This window comes from Podarcis tiliguerta (genome assembly GCF_965153285.1).
Source record: "Podarcis tiliguerta genome assembly, chromosome: Z".
NCBI classification, from domain to species: Eukaryota; Metazoa; Chordata; class Lepidosauria; order Squamata; family Lacertidae; genus Podarcis; species Podarcis tiliguerta.
This window is the reverse complement of record NC_139553.1, coordinates 48,536,399-48,562,606: the sequence shown is the minus strand read 5'-3', so window position 1 is coordinate 48,562,606 and position 26,208 is coordinate 48,536,399. Positions and strand designations below refer to the sequence as shown.

General features: G+C 44.2%; 1 protein-coding gene across 1 annotated transcript in view; it reads left to right on the top strand.

The window, feature by feature from the left end:
* HS6ST2 (heparan sulfate 6-O-sulfotransferase 2) overlaps positions 1 to 26,208 on the top strand; it is a 143,455-nt gene that overhangs the window by 6,481 nt on the left and 110,766 nt on the right. The window lies entirely within an intron of this gene.

Here is a 26,208-nt window from a genome sequence, read left to right as displayed (position 1 = left end):
CCAGATAAAGAGTTCTGGAGAATTAGGGAGCTTGCAACATTTTGGTTGGCCAGGTATTGCCCTCCTGTGAATTTTGGATTTTTTTTTTCTTTATGTGCTGACTTTTGCTTTTCTTGTAGAATCTCTCCTCCCCCGACCCAAAAACAACAACCCCTAAAACAGTTTTAATGTCTCTGTACTCATCCTTTTTAATAAAATAATTGCATAGCCCTCTTACTAGCTGCAGTGATAGCCTCCTCCCCTGGAAATAATGTCTTCTTGATGAGCAATTATTGTGATTACAGTTTGTGTGTGCTAAAAAAGGAAACCTGGGTGTGAACATCATTCTCTTCCCTCCTCCTCACACCTGTTAGATGAACTTGTGCTTGGTTTCTTTTGTGCTGTCAGTCTAACAGCCACCAGCTGGTGAGGGATTAGCCAAAGTTCTTTCTGCTGAGATCAGGCAGAGATAAAACACAAAAGAGCTACATCCTTGGGCCTCCTTTTCAACAGATCTTCCAGGTATCATACCATACCTGTATTCTCATGTTAGTTGCTAGCTTTCCCTGACCTTCTTTCTAAAGGATGCTTTCCTCAGCCTAGTGCTCTCCTGATCTATTGGAGTACAACTCCCATCAGCCCTAGCCAGCTCACTTGCTGATGGACATTATAGTCTAAAACGTCTGGAGAGAACCAGGTTGGGGAAGGCTGTTCTAAAGCTACAATCCTAGACACTGAGAGTAAGACCTGTTTGACACAATAGGGTAGACTCGCTTCCGCCTGCAAGGCAAATGCTCTGCCTCTGAATTTTTATACTAATGGGACTTCCCTTTTTATACTAGTGGGGATACCGTTAAGATTCAATGAGTGGCTAGGAGCAGAGTGAGCCAATGACCCATCTAGCCTGACATCCTCTTCTCATGGTGGCCAACTATATGTCCCCGTGGGAAACCTTCAAGCAGGGCTTGAGCATAAGAGCCCTCTCCCCTCCTGCGATTTCCAGCAACTGTATTCAGCAGCATTGCCGGCCTTTTTTCAGCCAGAACTCGCCAGATCTAAGTTCTGGCACCTCTCGGGTGGGTGACATTGCCATTCTAAGAAAATGAGGGAGGTGTCCACCTCTGGCACCTCTTTTTCTAGAAAAATAGCGCTGAGCATGGCCATCATGGCTAGTGGCCGTTGATAGCCTTATCCTCCACAAATCTGCCTAATTCTCTTCTAAATCCATCCAAGCTGGTGGGCACCATTGCCTCTTGTGGGAATGAGTTCCATAGTTTAACTATGCTGCATGAAATTCTGTCCTGAATCTTCCATCATTCAGATTCGCTGGGTGTCCCCAAGTTCTAGTGCCACAACAGACAAAGACAAACATGCACCATTTTATAAACTTGCCTGTTCTCCAAATGAAAACTCCAAATGCTGCCACCTTTCCTCTTGGGGGATTTGCTGCACCCCCTTATTCATTTTGGTTGCCTTTTTCTGAACCTACAATGTCCTTTTTGAGGTGAGGTTGCCAGAACTGTTCACAGTATCCCAAATGCAGGCTGCACAATTGATTTGTATGACAGCATTACACCAGCAGTGATGAAGTTCTGTGAATATTTTGGTTCCCTTGTAGTTTCCAAAAGGAAGTGAAGCATTGACCCCAATTCTTTTCCACTGACACTCCTCCCCCAATCCCTGAAAACAAAGGGGTTCCTACTTTGGAACAGCTTCTACAACTAGGGTGTCAGGGTACATGGCAGAACCCCAAGCAGTGTTAGCCTGGGAATTTCCATCTCCTTTGAAACAGTCCTGCGTCTGGATGTCTTAATCCCAAATTAGCACCGGTCAGTTCATTATGGGAGACTGGATTAGGGAGAAAATGTTACTTTCCTGGGTCATTTGATTGACTCATAGACACCACAGAGCTCCTGGCGAGGAAAGCAGAAAACAACACCCAGGAACAACAACAAAAAATCCGAACACCTGGGCAAGAGAGTCTGAAGGAATTGAGAGCCTTCCCAGCCTTAGCTAATTATTATGGAAAGCATCTACCTAACTTGTCTGTACCAATAAATCCAGGGTCCATGTTGTAAAGAAGAGAAAAACGAAGCAACAGGGACCTCTGGAGATACTCGCAGTGGTGTTTGAGGCAGGAGTGCATAACAAGCTGTATTGGAGGCTTTCCAGAAACCATTGACTCTTGCAAATGTCCCTGTGGTTTAAATTGAGTTTTCCTTTAAAAACCAAACACGCACAACTCCGTTATCCCTGGCTCTCTAGCAGTCAGGGATGGTGAACCGATGGCCCTCCAGCTGTTGCTGGATTGGCTCCAAGCAGCAGGGCCAGTAGTCAGGGCTGGTGGGAGTAGCAGGGAAGCTACATCTGGAGAGCCATGAATTTTCCCACCCTGTTCTAGGTTAGGGATTCCTAATCTGGGCCATGCCTCTTTTGAATATAATGGACCACTTTGCCCCTTACGAGGAAACACCACGGAAGCATCCTAGGAGGTATATCTGGAATATTTATTGGCTGCTTTTGTTGTTTAGTCGTGTCCGACTCTTCGTGACCCCCTGGACCAGAGCACACCAGGCACTTCTGTCTTCCACTGCCTCCCACAGTTTGGTCAAACTCATGCTGGTAGCTTTGAGAACACTGTCCCACCTCTGTCATCCCCTTCTCCTTGTGCCCTCCATCTTTCCCAACATCAGGGTCTTTTCCAGGGAGTCTTCTCTTCTCATGAGGGGGCCAAAGTATTGGATCTGTCCTTCCACTGAGCTTATTGGCTGATACAAACAAGTTAATGACAGAGTTAGCGGCCAAGTTCCTCTTTTCTGCTTAAATGTCTCATAAGGGGGTACACTCACTCTTAATTGCCATTTGTATTTCATGTTCCTCCCCTCTGGTATCATATTGTGCTTTAAGAAAAAAAATGTGATCATTAAAACATACTCTTACTTAGTTTTGTTTTAATGGATCTGTGACTCTGTAATATATGATTGATTGTAGTCCTTGGGCCACTGGTGGTTCGTGGCCCAGGGCATGCGGCCCAGTGGTAGGAACTCGGATAAATAAGGTAGGCTCCAAATGGCTCCTTAAACCAGAATGCCTTGCTGCCAAAACAGAATGCCTTGCTGCCATTTTGGGGCTGGATGGCTCGAAATTTGTATTTTTCCATAGGACCTTTTGGTTCCTGAAATTCATTCTGATTGTGCAGATAAAATATAACAAAGAGAATTCTATAGGATGTGCTGCTAGTGTGTGAAAACAGTCAAGATCGAAGGATGCCCAGGCAGGCACTTCCAGATGGTGGAGACATTTGGCGCCGAGGCATCTTCACTTGGTCACAAGTGGCTGAAATTTGCACCTGGCAAATTTCAAATACTGGGCATGCCCACATTAACTATAGTGATTTTTAATTGTATTTTTGTTCCTTCTTTTATATTTTTTATTTTATTGCATTGTATTACACTTTTAATTCAGTGGAATGCAAATTGCAATACAATTGTCCACCCCAGAGGAGAGGATCACACTTCAAAATGACCTTGACAGATTAGAGAACTGGGCCAAAACAAACAAGATGAATTTTAACAGGGAGAAATGTAAAGTATTGCACTTGGGCAAAAAAAAATGAGAGGCACAAATACAAGATGGGTGACACCTGGCTTGAGAGCAGTGCATGTGAAAAGGATCTAGGAGTCTTGGTTGACCACAAACTTGACATGAGCCAACAGTGTGACGCGGCAGCTAAAAAAGCCAATGCAATTCTGGGCTGCATCAATAGGAGTATAGCATCTAGATCAAGGGAAGTTATAGTGCCACTGTATTCTGCTCTGGTCAGACCCCACCTGGAGTACTGTGTCCAGTTCTGGGCACCACAGTTCAAGAAGGACACTGACAAACTGGAACGTGTCCAGAGGAGGGCAACCAAAATGGTCAAAGGCCTGGAAACGATGCCTTATGAGGAACGGCTAAGGGAGCTGGGCATGTTTAGCCTGGAGAAGAGGAGGTTAAGGGGTGATATGATAGCCATGTTCAAATATATAAAAGGATGTCACATAGAGGAGGGAGAAAAGTTGTTTTCTGCTGCTCCAGAGAAGCGGACATGGAGCAATGGATCCAAACTACAAGAAAGAAGATTCCACCTAAACATTAGGAAGAACTTCCTGACAGTAAGAGCTGTTCGACAGTGGAATTTGCTGCCAAGGAGTGTGGTGGAGTCTCCTTCTTTGGAGGTCTTTAAGCGGAGGCTTGACAACCATATGTCAGGAGTGCTCTGATGGTGTTTCCTGCTTGTCAGGGGGTTGGACTCGATGGCCCTTGTGGTCTCTTCCAACTCTATGATTCTATGATTCTGTGATTCTATGATAATAAAATACTCTTAAATAACCAGTGAAGGTGCAATTAAAAATCACACAGCCTTTAGCATAGCGCATTATGTTTGCTACAACATGCAGGAAAATCCTTAAGCAGTCCGCCAAGTTGGTTAATTTTTAAGACCTCCCAGATGCCATTGCTGTGGTCATGTGTCTGCCTCTGGAATTGTAGCTGGATTTTAAATGAATACTCATCAGTCAGTCATAATCTCCTGGACTTCCTTTTTTGACAGTAGTGAAGGGGTGTGTGCATGTAATAGCTTTTAAAAGCTACTTCAGTTGTCATGGGTGTTTTCTCATCCTGGAGGTAGATGTCATTTTAATAGACCTTTCCCATCGATAACGCACATGAGTCCTGTGGAGAGGTGAGTGTGACGAGGGGGGAAGAGACAGAAGACTCGAAATGACAGTAAAGCAAAGAAATGAGCAGCAGTCAGAAATCATATCTCTGCTGGGACATAACTCAAGCTTTTGCTTTGGAATATTCTGCAGTCCCCAGAAGACGTCATACCAGTGCTGTCTGCATAAGTGACTTGTGCAATTAGGGAGAAGCTCATTCATGCTGAGTCAGACCCAGTGGTCAGTCTGGCTCCATATCGTCTGCACTGACTGGTAGCAGCTTCTCCAGGATCTCAGTCAAGGAGTCTCCCACAGCCGTACTTGGAGACTCCAGGGATGGAACCTGGGACCTTCTGCATGCAGAGCTAAGGCCATTCCAGTGAGTCTACTCTGAGGATGGCTTAGCTAGATACAACCTCCTGGACACTCACCCACATAAAGCATAAAGCCCATGTATATAAATACTCTCAAAGTCCAGTCACTTTGCTTATTTTGGGTTGCTTGGTGGAAATGCCTTCACCAGTGAAGAGTCAACAGTGATAAAGTGGACAGGCCAGCACTTATGTGCAGGAATTCACAAGATGGCAAATACATATCTAAAACCACAAATAAAACCTTAAAACATCAGTGTTTAGAACTGTTGACATTGTACCACAAACACTCTAAGTTTGTCTCCTGGTAGAGAACTAAATGAATAAAAACTCAACCAATATTCAGGCAAGACAATACCCTTTTTAAATTGACTTTACTGCAGTAAAGGACAGCCCCATACAGTGATGGGAACTGTAATAGTCACAGGGTTTGCACAGCTGTTACTATATGCCTTCTCACAAACAGCAGAAGTCCTATTTGTTACATAATTACTGCCATGTTGTCCATTACACATCAGCAGTGACGTGACATTTTCAGAAACTTGTCAAGTTAACCGTTTAAGTTGGCCTGTACAATAAACTACCCTTTGATCAGGACAGTAAAGTAAACAGAAGGAGATTGCATAAAAAGTTAATCTTTAAAACTAATTGGACAGATTATCCACCCTCCCTATCTCTGATCTGTATGGAAGGAGCATCTCTTTGAGATTCGTGGAGGTCATTCTGCCTCTTCTGTAACTATGTTCAAGCTAATACAGATTTTTGGAAGCAGAATATTAGGGTGCAAAAGCATTCCCTTCTCCAATTGAACACATTTCCACCACAGTGTGAGCAGACCAGGAAACTATGGTTAGCTTGGGAACAATCAGTGGTTTGCTATCTTGATGTGCTTCAATGTTGCTAAGTGTGGTTTCTTGTTGTTGTTGTTGTTGTTTAGTCGTTCAGTCGTGTCCGACTCTTCGTGACCCCATGGACCAGAGCACGCCAGGCACTCCTGTCTTCCACTGCCACCCGCAGTTTGGTCAGATTCATGTTTGTAGCTTCAAGAACACTGTCTAACCATCTCGTCCTCTGCCGTCCCCTTCTCCTTGGGCCCTCCATCTTTCCCAACATCAGGGTCTTTTCCAGTGAGTCTTCTCTTCTCATGAGGTGGCCAAAGTATTGGAGCCTCAGCTTCACGATCTGTCCTTCCAGTGAGCACTCAGGGCTGATTTCATAGAATCATAGAATCATAGAGTTGGAAGAGACCACAAGGGCCATCGAGTCCAACCCCCTGCCAAGCAGGAAACACCATCAGAGCACTCCTGACATATGGTTGTCAAGCCTCTGCTTAAAGACCTCCAAAGAAGGAGACTCCACCACACTCCATGGCAGCAAATTCCACTTAAGATTTCCTTAAGAATGGATGCATTTGATCTTCTTGCAGTCCATGGGACTCTCAAGAGTTTCCTCCAGCACCATAATTCAAAAGCGTCAATTCTTCGGCGATCAGCCTTCTTTATGGTCCAGCTCTCACTTCCATACATCACTACTGGGAAAACCATAGCTTTTACTATACGGACCTTTGTTGGCAAGGTGATGTCTCTACTTTTTAAAATGCAGTCAAGGTTTGTCATTGCTTTCCTCCCAAGAAGCAGGCGTCTCTTAATTTCGTGGCTGCTATCACCATCTACAGTGATCATGGAGCCCAAGAAAGTAAAATCTCTCACTGCCTCCATTTCCTCCCCTTCTATTTGCCAGGAGGTGATGGGACCAGTGGCCATGGTCTTCGTTTTTTTGATGTTGAGCTTCAGACCATATTTTGCGCTCTCCTCTTTCACCCTCAATAAAAGGTTCTTTAATTCCTCCTCACTTTCTGCCATCAAGGTTGTGTCATCTGCATATCTGAGGTTGTTGATATTTCTTCCAGCAATCTTAATTCCAGCTAGGGATTCATCCAGCCCAGCCTTTCGCATGATGAATTCTGCATATAAGTTAAATAAGCAGGGAGACAAAATACAGCCTTGTCGTACTCCTTTCCCAATTTTGAACCAATCAGTTGTTCCATATCCAGTTCTAACTGTAGCTTCTTGTCCCACAGAGAGATTTCTCGGGAGACAGATGAGGTGATCAGGCACTCCCATTTCTTTAAGAACTTGCCATAGTTTGCTGTGGTCGACACAGTCAAAGGCTTTTGCATAGTCAATGAAGCAGAAGTAGATGTCTTTCTGGAACTCTCTAGCTTTCTCCATAATCCAGCGCATGTTTGCGATTTGGTCTCTGGTTCCTCTGCCTCTTCTAAATCCAGCTTGCACTTCTGGGAGTTCTCGGTCCACATACTGCTTGAGCCTTCCTTGAAGAATTTTAAGCATAACCTTGCTAGCGTGTGAAATGAGTGCAATTGTGCGGTAGTTGGAGCATTCTTTAGCACTGCCCTTCTTTGGGATTGGGATGTAGACTGACCTTCTCCAATCCTCTGGCCACTGCTGAGTTTTCCAAACTTGCTGGCATATTGAGTGTAGCACCTTAACAGCATTATCTTTTAAAATTTAAATAGTTCAGCTGGAATACCATCACTTCCACTGGCCTTGTTATTTGTAATGCTTTCTAAGGCCCATTTGACTTCACTCTCCAGGATGTCTGGCTCAAGGTTAGCAACCACACTACCTGGGGTGTACGAGACATCCATATCTTTCTGGTATAATTCCTCTGTGTATTCTTGCCACCTCTTCTTGATGTCTTCTGCTTCTGTTAGGTCATTACCATTTTCTTCCTTTATTATGGTAATGTTTATACGAAATGTTCCTTTCATATCTCCAATTTTCTTGAACAGATCTCTGGTTCTTCCCATTCGGAAACTACTGTTATAGGAAGACTTACTGGCAATCTCATCTCCCTGAATGTGAAAGAAGCAACAAGGGGATCAGCAATCTTGGACCTGATCTTCACTAAAAGGGAAGGACAGTAGTAGCAGAAATCTTGGTAGGAAGTGACCACATCCTCCAGGGGTTCATTATGCAGAGGAAAGGAAAAGCCAAGTGTAATTGGACACGCACTCTGGACTTTAGGAAAGCCAATTTCAAAGAAGCTTAAGGAAATGCTGGGTGTGATCCTGCGGTCAGAAATACTTAAAGAGAAGGGAATTCATGGTGGATGGGAGTTTTTGAAAGGTGAGATACTGAAGGCAGAACTACAAACAATTACAACAAGAAAGAAAAGTAGGAGTCACCTAAAGAAACTGGTGTGGTTGGCTGCATAAGGAGTGTTTAGATGGCCTGAGATATAAAAGGGGGTTGTATAAGAAATGGGGCAAATCATGAAGGAAGCGTTTAAACGAGTAGCCAACACTTGCAGGGAGAAGGTCAGGCAGGCTAAAATTCAGTATGACCTCAGACATGAATTCAGACCTCCAGGGCCTAATGAGCTGCACCCAGGGCTACTCAAGGAACTTGAGGGTGTAATCTCAGAGCCTCTGCCAATAGTCTTTGAGAATTCTTGGAGTGCAGGGGGACTGGAGGTGGGAAAATGTTTTTCTCGTTTTCTGAAATGAGGAAAAGAAGACACAAATACCTGAAAGGCTGTCACGTGGAAGATGGAGCAAATGACAAGAAATGAGATTCCAACTAAGCATCAGGAAGAACTTTCTGATAGTGGGAACTGTTCGGAAAAGGAACAGAATGTGGTGGACTCACCTTAATTGGCTTTAGCTGCAATTCCTGCATTGCAGGGGGTTGCAGTACATGACCTTGTGCTCCCTACCAATTCTACGGTTCTGCTATATGCCGGTCCTTATGCCAAGATCCAATACTCTGAGTATCACCGGTAACAGTCCCACAGGAAAGAATAGTGCATGTTTAAAATGATATGTGTTTAAGACTCATGGTGTTGGTGGAACTTCAGTATGTGTGCTGGATTGGGGCCATGTTTTCTCCTTTTCCAGGTTCTGATTGCTGAGTTAATTATTTAGTGACACCTTTTTAAAGCAGCTCCGTGATGTTGGTGAAAAAGTCCTAAATGTTTTGTATCTGTATACAGCTCTGAAAGTGTTGGTTTATAGGAAGATACATAGCTGACTGCTCCAAGCTAGCACAAATTATTCATTATGTTTCATTTCATCCAATCTGTCATTTGTGCCAGTCCTTGTTTAGCAGAGGATGATTTCCACGCATAAGCAAAGCTTTCCGGTGCTCAGTAAAAGCAGTTTTTCTGTACATCAAGCAACAATCTCTGCCTTTCTGGGATATTATAAATTTTAAAATGGTACTATAAATGATTGCTTGCAATGCTATTGAATGCATCTAAGCTTCTGGGGGAGATTCATATTTATAACTTGTGATTTGTTCTGAACTTGGCAGTATGTTATATTGAATTATCAAATGTAGGGGAGAATAATGGGTGAGTTTTAGGAAATGAAATATACATAGGTGGAGGTGTCATGAAGTTTTGCTGTGTAGGTTTTGCCTCTGTGCTGCATTAGCTGAGGTTAATTTGCTCTTTATTCATTTAAATCAGAATTGTTGGGAATCATGTTTGCCACTGATGTAAATGGGCACCAGAGGAAGATATTAGTAGACTTGATTGCTTTTTAAATATGACTACCAGAGGTGCTCTGGTATGCTGACGAGAATTGCTCTGTTTCTCGCAAATGGCACAGCGCCTAATGAATCACTTCAATGTACTTTCCTGAAAGAAAGCAGAGCAATTTAAATGTGCAGTGCCTTGATTTACATCAAATGGATGAGGCCTCTGTGTGCCATCCCTTGCATTAATTCTAGTTTCTCCAGCAACTATAATAATAAAGGCAGTGCTTCAGCGCAGCATCCACTCAAATTAACTCATGTAGATCGCTGCAGCTTTACATGGAAATGGTGAAGTTAACATGCTGTGGAGAAGACTCCATCTGTATCTGAAACTCTCTCTTTTAAAAGAAGTAGCATGTTGGATGCGTGGGGGGTTGGGGGGGTTGCAGGAAGCTGTGCAAATAGTGAGTGTCTGGTGTGCCACACCCTTTGAGAGCCACTGGTCCAGCCAGTCTCAGTTGTGGTTTGCAACCAGTTTTGGATGGCGGTTCCCTCCTCCTACAGGACCAATTCTGCAGGTTCCCCTGGGTTACTTGCAGAGGTGGCAGAGACTGCCTTTTATCCGCTGAGGTTGGTACACCAACAAGGGCCCTATCTAGGGAGGAGGGCCTAGCCCCTGTTACCTTTGCACTAGACTAGTGACCGCCAAGGATAACTGAAGTCCTTAGGCTACTGTAAGGCACTTTGTGAGGTGCTGCCTTTGCAGATGGTTTAGCCGCTTCCTGTTGTGCAAAATGTGAACACCCAGGTGATAGCCGGGTGTTAGGCATGCACAGCACCAATTTTATACCAGTTGTAATAGTTTCCAGTGCACTTCTGGAACCCGTCTAAAGTGCTGGTGTTTGCTACCTAAATCAAGGGCAAGGAACCCTGTGACCTTGCAATTGTTGGATTCCCACTCCCATCAGCCTCAGCTATTGTGGCCAGTGATCAGGGATGATGGGAATTGTGGTCTAACCACTTCTGGAGGGCAACATGCCCACCCACCCCCACAACACTAAATAGTTTTGAGCCAGGCTATCTGAAGGAGTTCCATTGGCCATATGAACCTGCCCATGCTCTGAGATCAGCTTTGCAGGCTGTGCTTCTGCACCTGCCATCAAGGCAGGGCCTTTTAGGTAGTGGGACCCTCCTCCAAGTAATATGGTTTCAGGAGAGGTTAAAGGGGCATTTTAGATTCCTAAATCTTTTTATTCATTTAGAAAACATAGATCACTCAAATGAAAAGGTTTTGCAAGCAGCGTAAACATAATATTGAAGATGTTGTTGTTTAGTCATTTAGCTGTGTCCGACTCTTCATGACCCCATGAACCAGAGCACAGTCCATAGGTTTACTATTGGAGATAGTAAACAGCTAAAGCCCACAATCCATTAAAAGCTACACACAGGTGTATATAAACAATCTTCATTAAAAACAAATATAAAATCAACAAAACTTTTAAAGCAGACACAGGTGACAAATATATAAATTATATAATTGCAAACCAAATCCCAATTGTTTTGAGTAGTGTTTTAAAAAATAATATATGGTGCTACCAGAAGTTGCTTTAAATGGATTTTAACTAATCTATAATGGCGTATTGCTGGCCTGTATATTGTGTTGGACTTACTTTTAAATATTTGGGTTTTTTTCTTGAAAATGCGAGTTTATATGCAAGGTTATTTTCTGGAGCCTCTTGTGAGGAGTTCACCTTAAAAGGCAATCAATAAGAATTCAGCTATAAATAACTAACTTCCTTAAATAAAACAAGTTTCTATCTTGCAAAAATGAGCTTGGTGCCCGGTTCTCTGAAGGATTCCTTGGTCCCCAGATTCAGACAATGGGCTTTCTTGAGTTTTCTCTTGAGGGTCTCCCACTCGTCACCACTCGCTCCCAGCTGAGGATTGCAATAGGAAATGGCTCCCTTGCTGCTCTTTACCTTGCCAGCCTATTTCTCCATCTAGTCCACCACTGACTGGCAGCCTGTCCCCAGGGGCAGGGGCAGGGAAGGGTCTTTCCCATCAGCTGCTACTCTTGCAGTGGAGATGCTGGAGACTGAGCACAGGAAACTGCCTTATACAGACATTAGTCCATCTAGGTCAGTATCATCCACACTGATGGGCAGTAGCTCTCCAGAGTTTCTGACAGGAAATATTCCCAGCCTTCCTGGTGATGCCATTGGGGGTTGGCCCCAGGACCTTCTGCATGCAAAGCAGATGCTCTGCTCACAGCAGTGGGTAAAATAACCTTTTAAAGGTGTATCTGAGCTCCTATCAGTGGGTGGAGCTAATGCTACTGGCTCTCCATACGTTTTTAAAATCCAAAGCATAGCTCCTCAAAGGAAATTGCTGAATTGGACTTTGGAAATGTGTTTTTGCAAGCATTGCGGCCAGGATTCCCAGAGCACTTGTGGATGATGCGCTGTTCCCTGGGCTAAAGCAAAGGTGTAGCAGGTGGTAGAAGTTCAAAATAATAAGTGATGTTTAAGGTGGAATCAACAGTGGCTTTACAGCGCTGTGTACCAAAACACTGGTCACTTTTCCTCGCTTTGGTTTTTAAAAATGCTTTTATTTTTAGAACTCTTGTCTACAGAAACAAAATTTGTGTTTTGTGTTGTTTCCCCCTATTTGATTCTTCTAGGTATTCTGTGCCAATTGCTCATTGCCTTCTTGTGTTGATGTTCTTCTCACATGTCACACATAGGCCGACATAGGCTGCAACATTTTGCTCAGTTGATCAGTTAGATTAATAGATTATTTTAAACCTTAGAAAGACTTTTGTGATAAGCCAGGGAGCAGGGTACTCCAATCCTTTAAAATAGTTCAACAACAACAATACTTATGAAAGTTTCAGATGGCAAGTATGGTCTTAGGAGAGGGAATGTCTCCCATGACGTGATGCCTGTGGCTGCTTTGAGGTGGTTTTCTTTAAAGAGAACAACCAAATAAGTTTCCAAACCAGAAGCATACAGGGGGTTTTCTGAAGCTGTTTTTCTGCATTATTTATTTGCTTAATAACAAATAGCCCCAGAAAGCCCCCAGTATGCTTCTGGTTTGGAAATGGTTGCTTTTACCACATAAAAATTGAAATAATCAGCTGAAACTTGTACAAATGAGATTTCTTCAAATCAGCCTTCTCCCCACTCCCATTAATTTTGCCTTTTTGGATCCTGATTGAATCTTTCTTCCCTATTTAGCAACCTATGGACCTTCCTTCTGCTTTTTAAAAAAATTATAACCAGTAGGCAATTATTTTATTTAGAGCTTTTTTTGTGTTTTGTTAACACAGAACATCTTCCTTTTCTCTCTGCATATGTGTTTGCACGTGAATTAAGTGAAATTTTAAAAGTGATTGCTGAATACTTTTAATACCTTGTGCTGTAAAAATGATGTCCACCCAGATTTGCATATTTCAGTGCAGATGTAACTGCAGGGTGCTCCTCCCACATCTCCAAAGAGCGTTGAAAAGTCATGAGCGAGCCCATTACAGACCCAGATGTCCAAAGGGATCTGAGATGTGATTCAAATTGCATTACTTTTCTGGCATCTGGAAGAGGTATCCTGTAGATGTGATAGAAAAGCATTTCTATAGTCGAGAGAGCTAATTTTGTGGCATTAATCTGTCTTGTTCATTTTGGAACATGTAATGCTGTACAGAAGGAACGTTATTCTTGATCCAGACTCTTTTATCCAACTCTCAACTGGCATTTAATGTAAGCCCAGTATCTATCTGAGCATCTCTCCTGATATAAACATATCTGGACATTTCGATCTTCACCTGAGAGGGTGGTGATAAGGGAGGGGGCTCATTTTCAGTAGTGGCTCCCCACTTGTGGAATGTTCTCCCCATTGTCTGCGGGTTCTGTCAATTAGTGTCCTTTTGGTGCCAGATAAAAACTCGCCTCTTCTCCCAGATGTTTGACTGATGGTGATGATTTTGCTGTTTATTGATGTGTTTTTGCTGCTGTTTTATTGGGTCTGTTTTTGTTAATAAAAAATAAAATGATATGCTAAGTGTTTTTAATGTTTTGTAAGTTGCTTCCTAATGTGCAAGCAACAAATAAATTGAAGAAATAGTAATGTACACAACCCTGGATGTGCTTACTAAGAAGTGTGCTGTGTTGAACAGATTGGGCTGGATGAACCAATGGAATGTAAGGCAAGTTCACGTGCTCCTGATGTATGTTGAGTGGTGACCTAGTTCTAAAATAATTTCGGGAGCTTTGTGGGCTGTGTGTTTGATCTCGATGGGCTCAGTAGGGTTCTCCACACCTGGTTATTTAGGTGGGAAAGGTGTGACTTGAATCCTTGGCATGTTTTGACAGGAACAGCCATTCCCCCCCTGCTGGCTTGGAAGTCTAGTCAGCATCTCGGGAGTTTGTGCCTGCCCAAGTTCCTGTGACCGAAAACACAGCTGCAAGAGGTATTTTTGTCAGGTGGATGCATCATCCCCAAAAGTAGAACAAGCAATATGCAAGCTACAGCTTAAAAAAATAATGTTAGACCACTCTGAACCTAAATTCTGTAGTTCTGAACTGGTGTCAGGTTTTGCCTGGATAGACAGACTGAAGCTGAAATTGATATAGGATGAAAAGGTGCTGCTGGTTAGGGCAGGTATCGTCAACCTTTTCAGACCCAGGACCCACTTTAACCCAAACATGCATTTGGGGACCCATTTCTCCTGTTGCATGGATCAGGCTGTGACCAACGAGTGGGTCTCAACCTGCCAGTTGAAGGCAACTGGTGTGTGGCCTGTTTTGAATGGGGTCAGACTCCCAGTTGAAAATCAGAATGTGCTTAATCGTTGTCCTGCCTTTATTTCTTTTACTGGGCAAGCCAACCCTGGACATGGCAATTCATGCCCTGGGCTCTTCCAAGTTATATTACTGCAATGCGCTGCGCATAGGGCTGCCTTTGAAGACTGTTGGGTAATTTCTGTTGCTCCAGAATGCGGCTTGCAGTGTTCTTTTCAGAGGAGCATGCAAATCAGGCACAAAACACACACACCTACATTGGTTACTACTTGGTTTGGGGGCTCAATTCAGATTGTTGGTTTGTACCTAGGGCAGGGTTATGGAGCCTGTAGCCCCATATGTCACTGGAGTGCAGCTTCCAGTTTCTGAGGCTGATGGGAGAGGGAGGCTGATAACATCTGGAGGGCCACAGGCTTCCACATGGCCTTTCCTAGGTGGCCACCACAGCTTGCGTTTCTGCTTGGATGTGGCAGATGTTCCCACAGGTAGTCAGGAGGAGAAGCTTGGGTACACTGCTGAGAGCGGGAGGGGTCCTTCCTACCAAAGGGCATTGTAATGAAAGATCATAGAATCATAGAGTTGGAAGAGACCACAAGGGCCATCGAGTACAACCCCCTGCCAAGCAGGAAACACCATCAGAGCACTCCTGACATATGGTTGTCAAGTATCTGCTTAAAGACCTCCAAAGAAGGAGACTCCACCACACTCCTTGGTGGAGTGTCACCTACATAATGTCATTCTAAGCTTCGTGGAATATTTAACCTCCACTGGTTGACCAGTGCACCAGCCCTCACTCTTTTGCTGCTGACTACAACAACGAATTATAAGAACATAAGACAAGGCTCCTACATCAGGCCAATGGCCCATCTCATCCAGTATCTTGTTCTTACCGTGGACAACCATGCACCGCTTCCAGGAAGCCCACAAGGAACCCCTGAGCTCAACCATCAACTCTCCAGTTCTGATTTTATTTATTGTTTTACAGCAGTTGCACTCTGCCCTTCAGCTGAAAAGGCTCCTGGAGCAGCTTACATCAAATCAAAACAAGGCACTTCTTACCTGCAGGCTTACATTCAAATAAATAAATAAATATACAACACACAAGGGAAAAGAGTCAAGGAGGGAAGAGGCACCAATTTCTACACATTTGCTCCTGGACTGACCAGCTGGCACAGTTCAGGGGCAGGTGTGCCTGATGGAGCTGGCCCCCCAGAAAAGTGGATGCAATGAACCTTCTGCTTCCTGTCTCTCCCACTGGGGCAGCCTGATGGAATGGCTGCCTCTCAAGGGACAGTTGAGGGGAGAGGAGGTCTGATTCCCAACAGCTGAGTTCAGACAGACACTGGTTCAGACAGTGGAGGTGGAACACAGCCGTTGGGTCTAGTTGCCATTTATAGCCTTGTCTTCCATGTGTTTGTCTAATGATCCTTGTATAGCCATCACGACACCTTGTGTGCATGTAGGAAGCATGGAATGGTAGTTATTTCTTTTTAATCTCCAGAGAAAGGTTCTTCCTGTTCACACATATTTTTTTTCACTTCTTTCCGCTCAGAGGTGGTTGTTCTCTTGTAGGATTTGTTGGTGAAAGCTTGAATCGGGGCTTGTCCGCAGTGCCTTCCAGATGTTGTTGACCTGCAACTCCTGTCACCATCCCTGGCTATTGGCCATGTTGGCTGGAGCTACTGGGAGATGGAATCTGACAACACCTGGAGGGCATCATACTTGCTACCTGTGGCCTAAAACTATCTGCTCAAAAGCAGCTGTCAGAAGGTGTGTGGGAGACAGACAGAGGCAGAGAGAAGCTGATGAGTAATTGTCAGTGAGATCTCTAAAGGCAGGAATGAACGTTTTACACAAATTAGTAAATTGCACCATTCTATAACTACTGAGGCTCCTTTCCTCTCCTTCAAAATAGTTAAAGTGGAGCTGAATTAATGCCCCCAACTGCTTGTCTTGATGCATTTACAGTGGTACCTCGGGTTACGTACTTAGTTCGTTCCGGAGGTCCGTTCTTAACCTGAAATTGTTCTTAACCTGAGGTACCACTTTAGCTAATGGGGCCTCCTGCTGCCGCCACGCCGCCGGGGCACAATTTCTGTTCTCATCCGGAAGCAAAGTTCTTAACCCGAGGTACTATTTCTGGGTGTGTGGAGTCTGTAACCTGAAGCGTATGTAACCCGAGGTATCACTGTAAAGGTGTCTATATCAAGGGGAAGATCAATCTCAATGGGATTCATGCCACTGGTCTATTACAATGGTACCCCAGGTTAAGAATTTAATTCGTTCCAGAGGTCCGTTCTTAACCTGAAACTGTTCTTAACCTGAGGTACCACTTTAGCTAATGGGGCCTCCCACTGCCACTGCACCACCGCTGCACGATATCTGTTCTCATCCTGAAGAAAAGTTCTTAACCCGAGGTACTATTTCTGGGTTAGCAGAGTCTGTAATCTGAAGTGTCTGTAACCTGAAGCATCTGTAACCCAAGGTACCACTGTAGATGGCTTGAAATGTGATGCTCATGCAACGGAACTTGAAGAATTCATTCAGCGTTTTGCTGGGGAAAGAACTCAGAAAACAAAGCTGTGCTCCAGCACCTCAAAAATGGACACAGGCCCCTAGGAATTTGAAATATTTTTCCAGCCCCAAATGGTGCAGGTTTTGTGTAGGACATACGCCAGCACTTCTTAAAAGATTTAAGCCTGAGTGCTAACTCTGGGAGAAGCAGCTTTCTTTGGGAGCTGTGATCTGTCCTGATGATGGATGACTGCAAAGCTACCATATGCTCATTTCTCTTGGCAAGCGTCCAGGAGGAATACAACAGGATCTGGAGCAGCGGTTCTCATGCCTTCAGGATTGGCAGGAAGGGCAGGCAGCTGGCAAGCCAAGGGCACAGGCTGGCGTGGAAGTTCTGAAAAGACTTTGGGATGCATCTGGTACACCTGAAACCCTGTGCATGGTGTATGTGAATCCATGCATCAACTGTGCGCTTTTGCTAGAGTGACACCTTCCATAAAAGCGAAATCCTTTCCTATCTAGAGGTTAAAGTCTAATCTCCCCATCTTTGCTGTGGTATTATTTTGTGTTTGATGCATTAGCTGGGAGGCGTGGGTGTGGCTGGCCCCCTGCCCCCATGATGTATTACTGTTCTTCCATCAATGTCTTCAATCTGTAATAGGCTGTAATTATCAACAGAACAAGGCGTCTGTCTAAGCTGAGCATAGTCAAGGAACAAAGAGTCAGCTGGGACAATCTGTACTACAATGTCTGGGGCAGGGGTTGCCATCTAAAAACTTAAGAATTACTGGTAAATATGAGCAGGCACCAAGTTTCTATCCCTCACCATTATTTATCCCTCCCCAGTTCATTTTAAGTCAGGTCTTCTTATGAAGCTGGGGACTGCCCCCTGCATTGTCTCCATATCTCTTTGCTTTCTCCCCCTCAACCCCCAAAATAAATATTTTTATTAATTTCATCTATAGTAACATACAAGGAACATAATGTGAAACATAAATAATATTATAAACATAACTTAAAACATAAATGAAACTTAATTCCAGGGTCTGCTAGGCACAGTAAAAAACCACACAAAAATTACCCAGTATTTAGGCCCCCTAGCCATTTTCATTTAACTTGTCAACTTTTCAGCAAAAGCCGTATCACAAACCCCTTTACACCAGTACAGTGGTACCTCGGGTTACATACTCTTCAGGTTACAGACTCCGTTAACCCATAAATATTGCTTCAGGATGAGAACAGAAATTGTGCTCTGGTGGCGCAGCAACAGCAGGAGGCCCCATTAGCTAAAGTGGTGCTTCAGGTTAAGAACTGTTTCAGGTTAAGTATGGACCTCCGGAACGAATTAAGTATTTGACCCGAGGTACCACTGTATTGCTTCTAAGCATGCTCTGTTCTTTCAACCTTGCCTTGTGTGTCATGTTCTCTAAACATGTGAGAGAGCTGCGCCGGTTGTCTTACGGAACCCATGGGATGTCTCTTCCAGCGCAATGTTCTTTCCTACCCACCGTGTGAGAGGAGATAGAGCTGCTCTGGAGATGTGTGCATCAGCAGCTTTTGTTAATAGCAAATAGAGTGTTGTTTGTTTTTTTTTAAAAAAAGTATAGCTCTTTATGCATGAATGATGCAGAAAACACAAATGGTTTTTGGCAAGTCTGCTGCCAAAAGAACAGAAGCAAATAGACGAGTCTTTGGCATCACAGCTCAACTGCCTCTTGAGCATCTGAGCAAGGTCTTCAGACCTTGTCAGTTTAATAAACTATCTCCTGCGCCCTTGGAAGCTCTGAGCACTCTCTGAAATGAAGTCTATCATAGTCAAGGGAATGTGAGTGTTCTGGAGCATTTACCTGTGTGGCGAACCTTAAATCTCAGGATGGCAAGTTGCTAGAAGTCTGATAGGGATCTACAAGGCATGTGCAATAAGAGCATAACTGTGCTGTGTGACGAAGTCTGTTCTTTCATCTGTTCTGAATACTCCAGCCGTCAGCTTCATTGGATACCCACAAGTTCTAGTGCAGAGAGAGAGAGAGGGAGGAAAAGATTTCTCTATCTGCTTTCTGCATGCCATGTCACCTCTTACCTTTCCTGTAAACCAAGAAGTCCCGAACACTCCAGCCTTTCTTCATAGGGGAGTTGCTCCATCTAAATAAATGGTCATTCCAGCATCTTCCAAGACCCTTTTCCCAAAGACCTTTCTTTTCTGCCCTCGTCCCTGGCTGTTTCCAGCCTTCGTCCACCCCCACAATTAGATTTCTTTCCATAACTTTCTCTACGTTGGAGGCTCTTCAGCCTCTGGACTTAACCGTGATTCGTTTTTGGTTGAATTCCTGGGAATACTGGGATTAAAGGTGATAAACTGGTTGACCTGGTTGCTGGGACAGTAACTCAACTTGTCACTGGGGAAGCGAGGGTCCTATTGTCCTGATTAGCACATCATGTTTATTAAACAATGGTTTATTAAACCTTGGCATATCCTGCACTTTACTATGGTTTGTTTACTGCCAGCAAATCATGATCTGAAGCCAAAGTTTGTGTTGGCATTCAGATTTTGGTTTGCTTTAACTATGGCTTGGTCTTTACATATGGACCTAGCACCATTCCTTAAGCATCATTCGCCCTTCCCACTCTCCAAGCTACAAAGACATGAGGCGAGAACAGCTGGAAAGGAAACCAAGCTTTGCAGAAACAAGGCATGACTTGTTCGGCTGTCTGTAGGACAACTTGTAGTTAACCCATGGTTTGTTTAACAAACTACGGCTAAGTGTGAGACTACATTTTATCTCAACACAAAGTTTGTGCTTATAATTTGTATCTGCACTTATATTTTATTGTATTTGTATATCTATTGTTTATTGCAAACCACTTAGAAACTTTGCAATGTATTGTTATTATTCTGCCAGGGATAGAAGCTCAACAAATTCCTTGAGCTGAAAAGAATACTCCAATTTATGGTAGAATTCATTTTGTTAGGAATTACAGGCCGGAGTTGCATTGGCTTAGCTAAGTTATGGGGGTTGTGCATGAACCAGTATTTGCTTCAATCTACTCAGCTCAAGAGGGATGCGTGTGGCGCTGTGGTCTAAACCACAGAACCTTGGGCTTGCTGATCAGAAGGTCAGCGGTTCGAATCCCTGCAACAGGGTGAGCTCCTGTTGCTCGGTCCCAGCTCCTGCCAACCTAGCAGTTCGAAAGCACGTCAAAGTGCAAGTAGATAAATAGGTACCGCTCCAGCGGGAAGGTAAACGGCGTTTCCATGTGCTGCTCTGGTTCGCCAGAAGCGGCTTAGTCATGCTGGCCACATGACCCAGAAGCTGTCTGCGGACAAACGGCGGCTCCCTCGGCCTATAGAGCAAGATGAGCGCCGCAACCCCAGAGTCGTCCACGACTGGACCTAATGGTCAGGGGTACCTTTACCTTTACTCAACTGAAGGATTTTTCAGAAACTTGCATGAAGGATTTTTCAGAAACTTGCATGCTTCTCTGCTTACACCCTTGTGCAAATTAATTGAAACAAAGCATATTTTCTATCTTACTCATAATCCTGTACTGAAAACAAACACAAAAAGTCAGTTGATCGTTATGGTGTTGGAGCCTGCAGCCAATAGAAGGAATGATGCGCTCACCATAATATATTGAGGTTCTACAAAAGAGAGTTATTCCAGAGCTGGAAAAGAGGTGTCCTGATGGTACTGGGATATTGCAGCAGGACCCAGCCCCCTGTCACGCATCGAAAGTGGTGAAGAAATTCATGACAGAGCAGCAAATACAGGTACTTGATTGGCCAGGGAATTCCTCGGACATCAATCCCATTGAGAATTTGTGGGCTATATGCAAAAGTCGCCTCTGTGCTGCAGACTGTATGACTATGGAGAAGCTCATTCAGGCGCACATTCAAGTGTGGTACAGGGATCCGAAAACCAACAGTGACTGTTCGAAACTAGTAGACTCCATGCCAAACCATGTTCAAATGCTGCTTAAAAATAGCAAATGAAATGTTACTAATGTACGTATATGTGAGTTTTGTACAGTAAACTACATTGTTTGTTTCAATTAATTTGCACAAGGGAGTATAGTATAGTATATAGTATATAGTATAATACCACACTTGTGTGGTATTTGTGTTGTGAGGGCCTTGGTTGCTTAAATGATAAAAAGGAGATAATTGTCTTTAAATATGAGCCTGGGCTTTCCCCCATTCCTTTTATGGAAAGGGTAGCTGAGTTTCTTTTCCCATGCAACTGTCTTGTTAATAGGTGACTTCCGTTTGCTGTAGGCATAATTGCAGATAGATTTCCCATGAAGACATTGTGAATGGTTGGTGGGCCTCCTGCAATATCTCCTCAGTTTTGCTTAATTCACTCGCCTCACTCCAGTTAGATACCAGAGTTTTGGGTGGGGTTTTTTTAATATGAAAAAAACTCTTAAAAGGATCTGTGCTCTCTAATGTTTTTTAGAATCCACCCCTTGCACTGCTCAGCCTCATTTCATGTCTTCCAGATGGTAACCTTCCCCTTGTAAGAATTTACTGGCACTTCTTTGACAAGAGAACAGCAAAGTGATTTCCTTCCTTTAAAGAGAGAGGGAGAGAGAGAGAGAGAGAGAGAGAGAGAGAAGAAAAATGGGAGGAATATTACACGTACTGTAATTCAATCTTCTTGCATTGATTTTCTGCCTTCAGCCCCCCGTCCCCCCGTCCCCCATCATATCCGTTTGCCTATACCTACATCCATCTAGTGATCTAGCATTTTTAGAATTAAGGATAAGAAAGTTTCAAAAGGAAGCTTTTAAGCTTTATTTTTATGTGTTCCAGGGCTATCCCCCCCCCCAGTTTATGTATTTATTTATATTAGATTTTTAGGCTGCCCCATGGCACAACACCCCCTTTAGCTGGTTTACAACATTTATTACGGCATGATCACGCTTTGTGGACCATGGTGCGCTTCATGAGGTGCATGAAGTGCTAATCCTGAGTTACTGGTGTATATGTGCATGGTTTTTTGTGGGGTGGAATTGTAAACAGTGAAAGAGTTGGTGGTGTTCCATTAAGTGCCGTTCTTTTTCTTGGGGCATAGAGCCAGATTGAAGCCCAAACTCCCCAATAAATCCATGCAGAGCATTTATAACTGTTCGAAACGAAAGCGTGGCTAGCCTGCCTCCTGCACTGTCCCTGCTGATTCCTCCAGCATGCCACCTGAATTTTCGTAACAAATACTGTCCATAAGATACACTTCGGTGGCTTGCAAGGGATCCACATCAACTGCATGATTTATAGGAAGCGGATGCCCCTATTATGGAGGAGTTTTTAAAGTGAAAGTGAAAGGATATACCAATACTGTGGACACTTTGGTCTCAACTTGAAACCTTTATAAAAACTTCTGCCATGAAAAAAAATAATAACTGTGTTTAGCAGGTGGAAGCAGGGAGAAAGACCTGACCTCCCCAATAGACAAGATTTTACCATACTCTGAAGGACTCCTTAAAATCAATACAGGGGCTGACATTTGATGAAGCGTCATGGAGGCTCTCTGGGGTAGCCAATGCCGTTTCGCCACCTGAGGCAAAGGGGGAAAGTGCTGCCTTCCCTGTGTGTCCTTCCTCACTGCCCCCACCAAGGCCTTGGGGTCACACGACTGTGGCTTCCAGTAAGATTTCATGAGAACCCTCCCTGCAGAGTCATGGGGAGGCCTCTGTGCTATTTCACAGCGTTTTCGCTCCTGTGGCGGGGGTGTGCCTGCAGAGGTGCCCCTTGGAGCTAGGTGCCTCAGTCTGTCTCATGGGCAGGCCGGCCCTTGAAGTCCCTATGGGGCAAGCCACCATTTAGGTCTACCTCAGCAAGGAATACGGCACTCAGGTGGCAGAGTTATTGAGTGGCTCCATTTTAACCTTTTGTTGTTGCTGTTGCATCAAGGAAAATAAATCTGCAGCACACACATTTTAATAGCTCAGCCCATTTGGTTAAACTATTTGAAGGAATCTGTTGGTTCCCTCCCCCCCCCCCCATTTTGCCGCTTCCTGTCCATTTGCCTTGTTAACAAGATCAAAAGGAGGCATTGGAATTCAAGGTTTGTTCTACACACTTCAAAGTGTGCCCAGATTGATACTGGAGCTAGTGAGGAAAGCTTTGCTGAATCTCTACCCCCCCCCCAATAACAGGTTATGCTGCTTTTTTAAAAAAACAAAAACCCCTTCCCTTTCACTAGCCACCCAAAACATTCCAATAATGACACCCACTTGGACATCCAAGCACTCTGGTCTTATATCCTCTGCCTGGCCCTTCTATGACATCACAGCAGCCTTGCCAATGACTGGGTTTGGAAGATCTTGCATGCCAGGCCTCTGATGATATGATGGGCGGAAAGAGGGCAGGAAAGATAACTGAGTGAGAACTTACAAAAGAAGGGGAATGAATGTAGATAGGGGTCCAAGAGAAGCACATATGGATTGTTGGTAAGGTGGAGCTATAGGCTGTATGAAATCTGCCTGCTTTTAAACTCCTGTGTGCTGCCTGAGCACCATCATGCTAAGAGAGTGATCCATCAGAGAAGACTAAAAGTGGCTGGAGAAATCTGAGCATGGCAAGTAAAACAAAAGCAGCCTCCACTCCCTTCTTGCAGGACAGTGAGCTGTGTTTAGGTGAAGTGAATAATGTGCATCCTAGACTCCCCCAGCTTCTGGCTGGTTTCCAAACAGGCAACTTGTAGCATTAATTTTCAGGAGGGTTTTTCTCTCTCTCTCCCTCCATCCCATCCCTCTGTCCCATGTCTGTCCACATCTGATTTTTCTCCTGCATGGCTAAATCTGGAACCACAAAAAAGCACATTATGGGAGGTAGAGGTGAAAAGGCAATCACTGAGCTCTAGGTATGCTCAGTGCCAACCGGACAATTATAAGTTGCTGTATGCTCATTTTAAAAACCAAGTGATTAGTAATAATTGATCTCTCCCCCTCCCCCCCCCCCCCGATTATTTTATTGGTTTGTGGAGCAGTCCATCAATGAGGCATGCAGTGGGTGTCTCACAATGCAGCCATTGGTGAGGTTTATAAGTGTACTTTTATGACATTCTTCATCTGTTGTTTTCTGCTGCTCCAGAGAAGTGGACACGGAGCAATGGATCCAAACTACAAGAAAGAAGATTCCACCTAAACATTAGGAAGAACTTCCTGACAGTAAGAGCTGTTTGACAGTGGAATTTGCTGCCAAGGAGTGTGGTGGAGTCTCCTTCTTTGGAGATCTTTAAGCAGAGGCTTGACAACCATATGTCAGGAGTGCTCTGATGGTGTTTCATGCTTGGCAGGGGGTTGGACTCGATGGCCCTTGTGGTCTCTTCCATCTCTATGATTCTATGATTCTGTCTTTGAAAAGGGTTCTTGTGGGGATTAAATGGGGAGGGGGAGAACTTGAGCTCCTTAGAGGAAAAGGTGGGATAGAAATGCAATAAATATGTTTTGACTTCGGACCTCCGCTCAAGTCGGCTATAAGTGGTTTGCCTGATGGGTCCTCAGTTCTGACTGCTAGGCTTCCCCTTGGCTTTGACCTCCTGACTCATGTCTCTGGCTCCTGGTTCATGTTGAGCAGCTGCCCATCAGCTGCCCAGCCCTGAGATTCTGTGGACCTTCCCAAAAATCTCTTAAACCCACACTATGCTACTGAATTCCAAGCTCCTTTCACCTGCTACTGCTTTTCCACCTTCACCTGAGTGTTTCATGAGACATGCCGTTGGCTCATGAACACCTTTATAAAGGTCTTCAACACAGCTGCTTTTCCAGAGACCTTGTTAAATAAATTACCTGGGTTAGGTAGGTAGGGCCCTCGCCACCTGCTCTTATCTGACAGGGGGGAAATGGGTGAGCTGCCTCTGGCATTCTGTACTCACGCAGGTAACATTGACTCCGATCGTATTTCTAACACCTTCAAAAGGCCAGGCACAGCATCCGATGGAACGTGCCATTTTTCCAGGAAAGGTTACAGCTTTCAGGGCTTTTCAGTCTAGAAAAAGCTAAATAACTGGGGGTGGAGGGAGTACAGCTAAGCGATGGGAGTTGCTCCTAAAAGATGGCTATCAAATTGGAAGGCTTTAAAGTGTGGGGGGCATTATCTGTTCATTTATATTTACCTCTGCATCATAAAAAAAATCAAAAAAGTTTACAATAGTGCCTATATATATATAACAATTTTTTTTTTAAAAAAAAGTTTTTTAAATTACAGAAATATGAGGATCTTGAACCTGGCTAAGTGCAGATGTTTTAACAATAGCATCACAGATAAAAAATATTTTTTAAAAAACAAAAAACAATAGCATCACAGGTTGTCAGCTAGGTTCCCCTGTCAGCAGTCCGGCCACTAGAATACACAAATTCATAGAGGCCATCTGTGTCTGCTAGCCATGGCAGCTGTGCTCTTCCCCATCGGCTGCAGGCAGTAAGTGCTTCTGGTTGCTGGAAGCCACAGGAGGGCAAAGTGTTGCTGTTGTGCTCAGGTGCTGCTTGTGGGTTTCCCGTCTGGTTGACCACCGTGAGAAGAGGGTGCTGGGCTGGATGAGCCACCTGATGCAGCAGGTTCTCGTCATGTTATTATGTCCGGCTTTTGGGAGGGAATCCTTGCTATGCTCCAACGACAGTTTCATTTCCTTCATATTTTCCCTTTTAGGGTTTTTGTGGCACATTTGTCTTGCTTCCCTGAGCTGTCTCTGTGGGTCGGGGGGACGTTGTCTGTGTGAAAGGTGCAGTTCCTGACATGGGGGAAAACAGCTGGCAGCAAGTGGAGGAGCACTTGCTGGGCAGATGTTTCTTTTCCTGTGGATTTTAATTCCCCTCCCCTTTTTTTCTGAAGTAACATCAAACTTGGCATTTTTATTTAATTATGTGAGGTTTCCCCCCGCAGCTGTATGTAGAATGCAAGCAGGCCAGAAAGGGGGAAAGAATGAATCACCAGTCACTTGTCATCTGGAGTGGGATTGAGGCAAGAGGGCGCGATGCCTCTCCAGTACATGATTTACTAATCTGTTCTTCATTGTTGGGGACTGTCAAAACAATAATTTTATGCCACTAGTTTTAGTGAGTGATCGACTCAGTTTGCATGTAACTCTAAGCCAAACCATGGCTTTGCACACCTGTGAGAGTATGTAAGCATCCAGAGAGCAGACGGAGGCCTCTCTGCTCCTCTGCAGATTTTACTCCTGCTGGGCTAAACCGTAGTTTGACTTGACTTGAGAGAGAGAGAGCGTGAGAGAAAGAGAGCGTTTAAGGTCAGCAATAATGAAAGAGCATACCTTGTTTCATTAACATCAACAGGCTAAAATTACTGTTTTGATGATACCATAAATAATTAAGTGGTTGTTTTGAGTGTGTCAGAAAA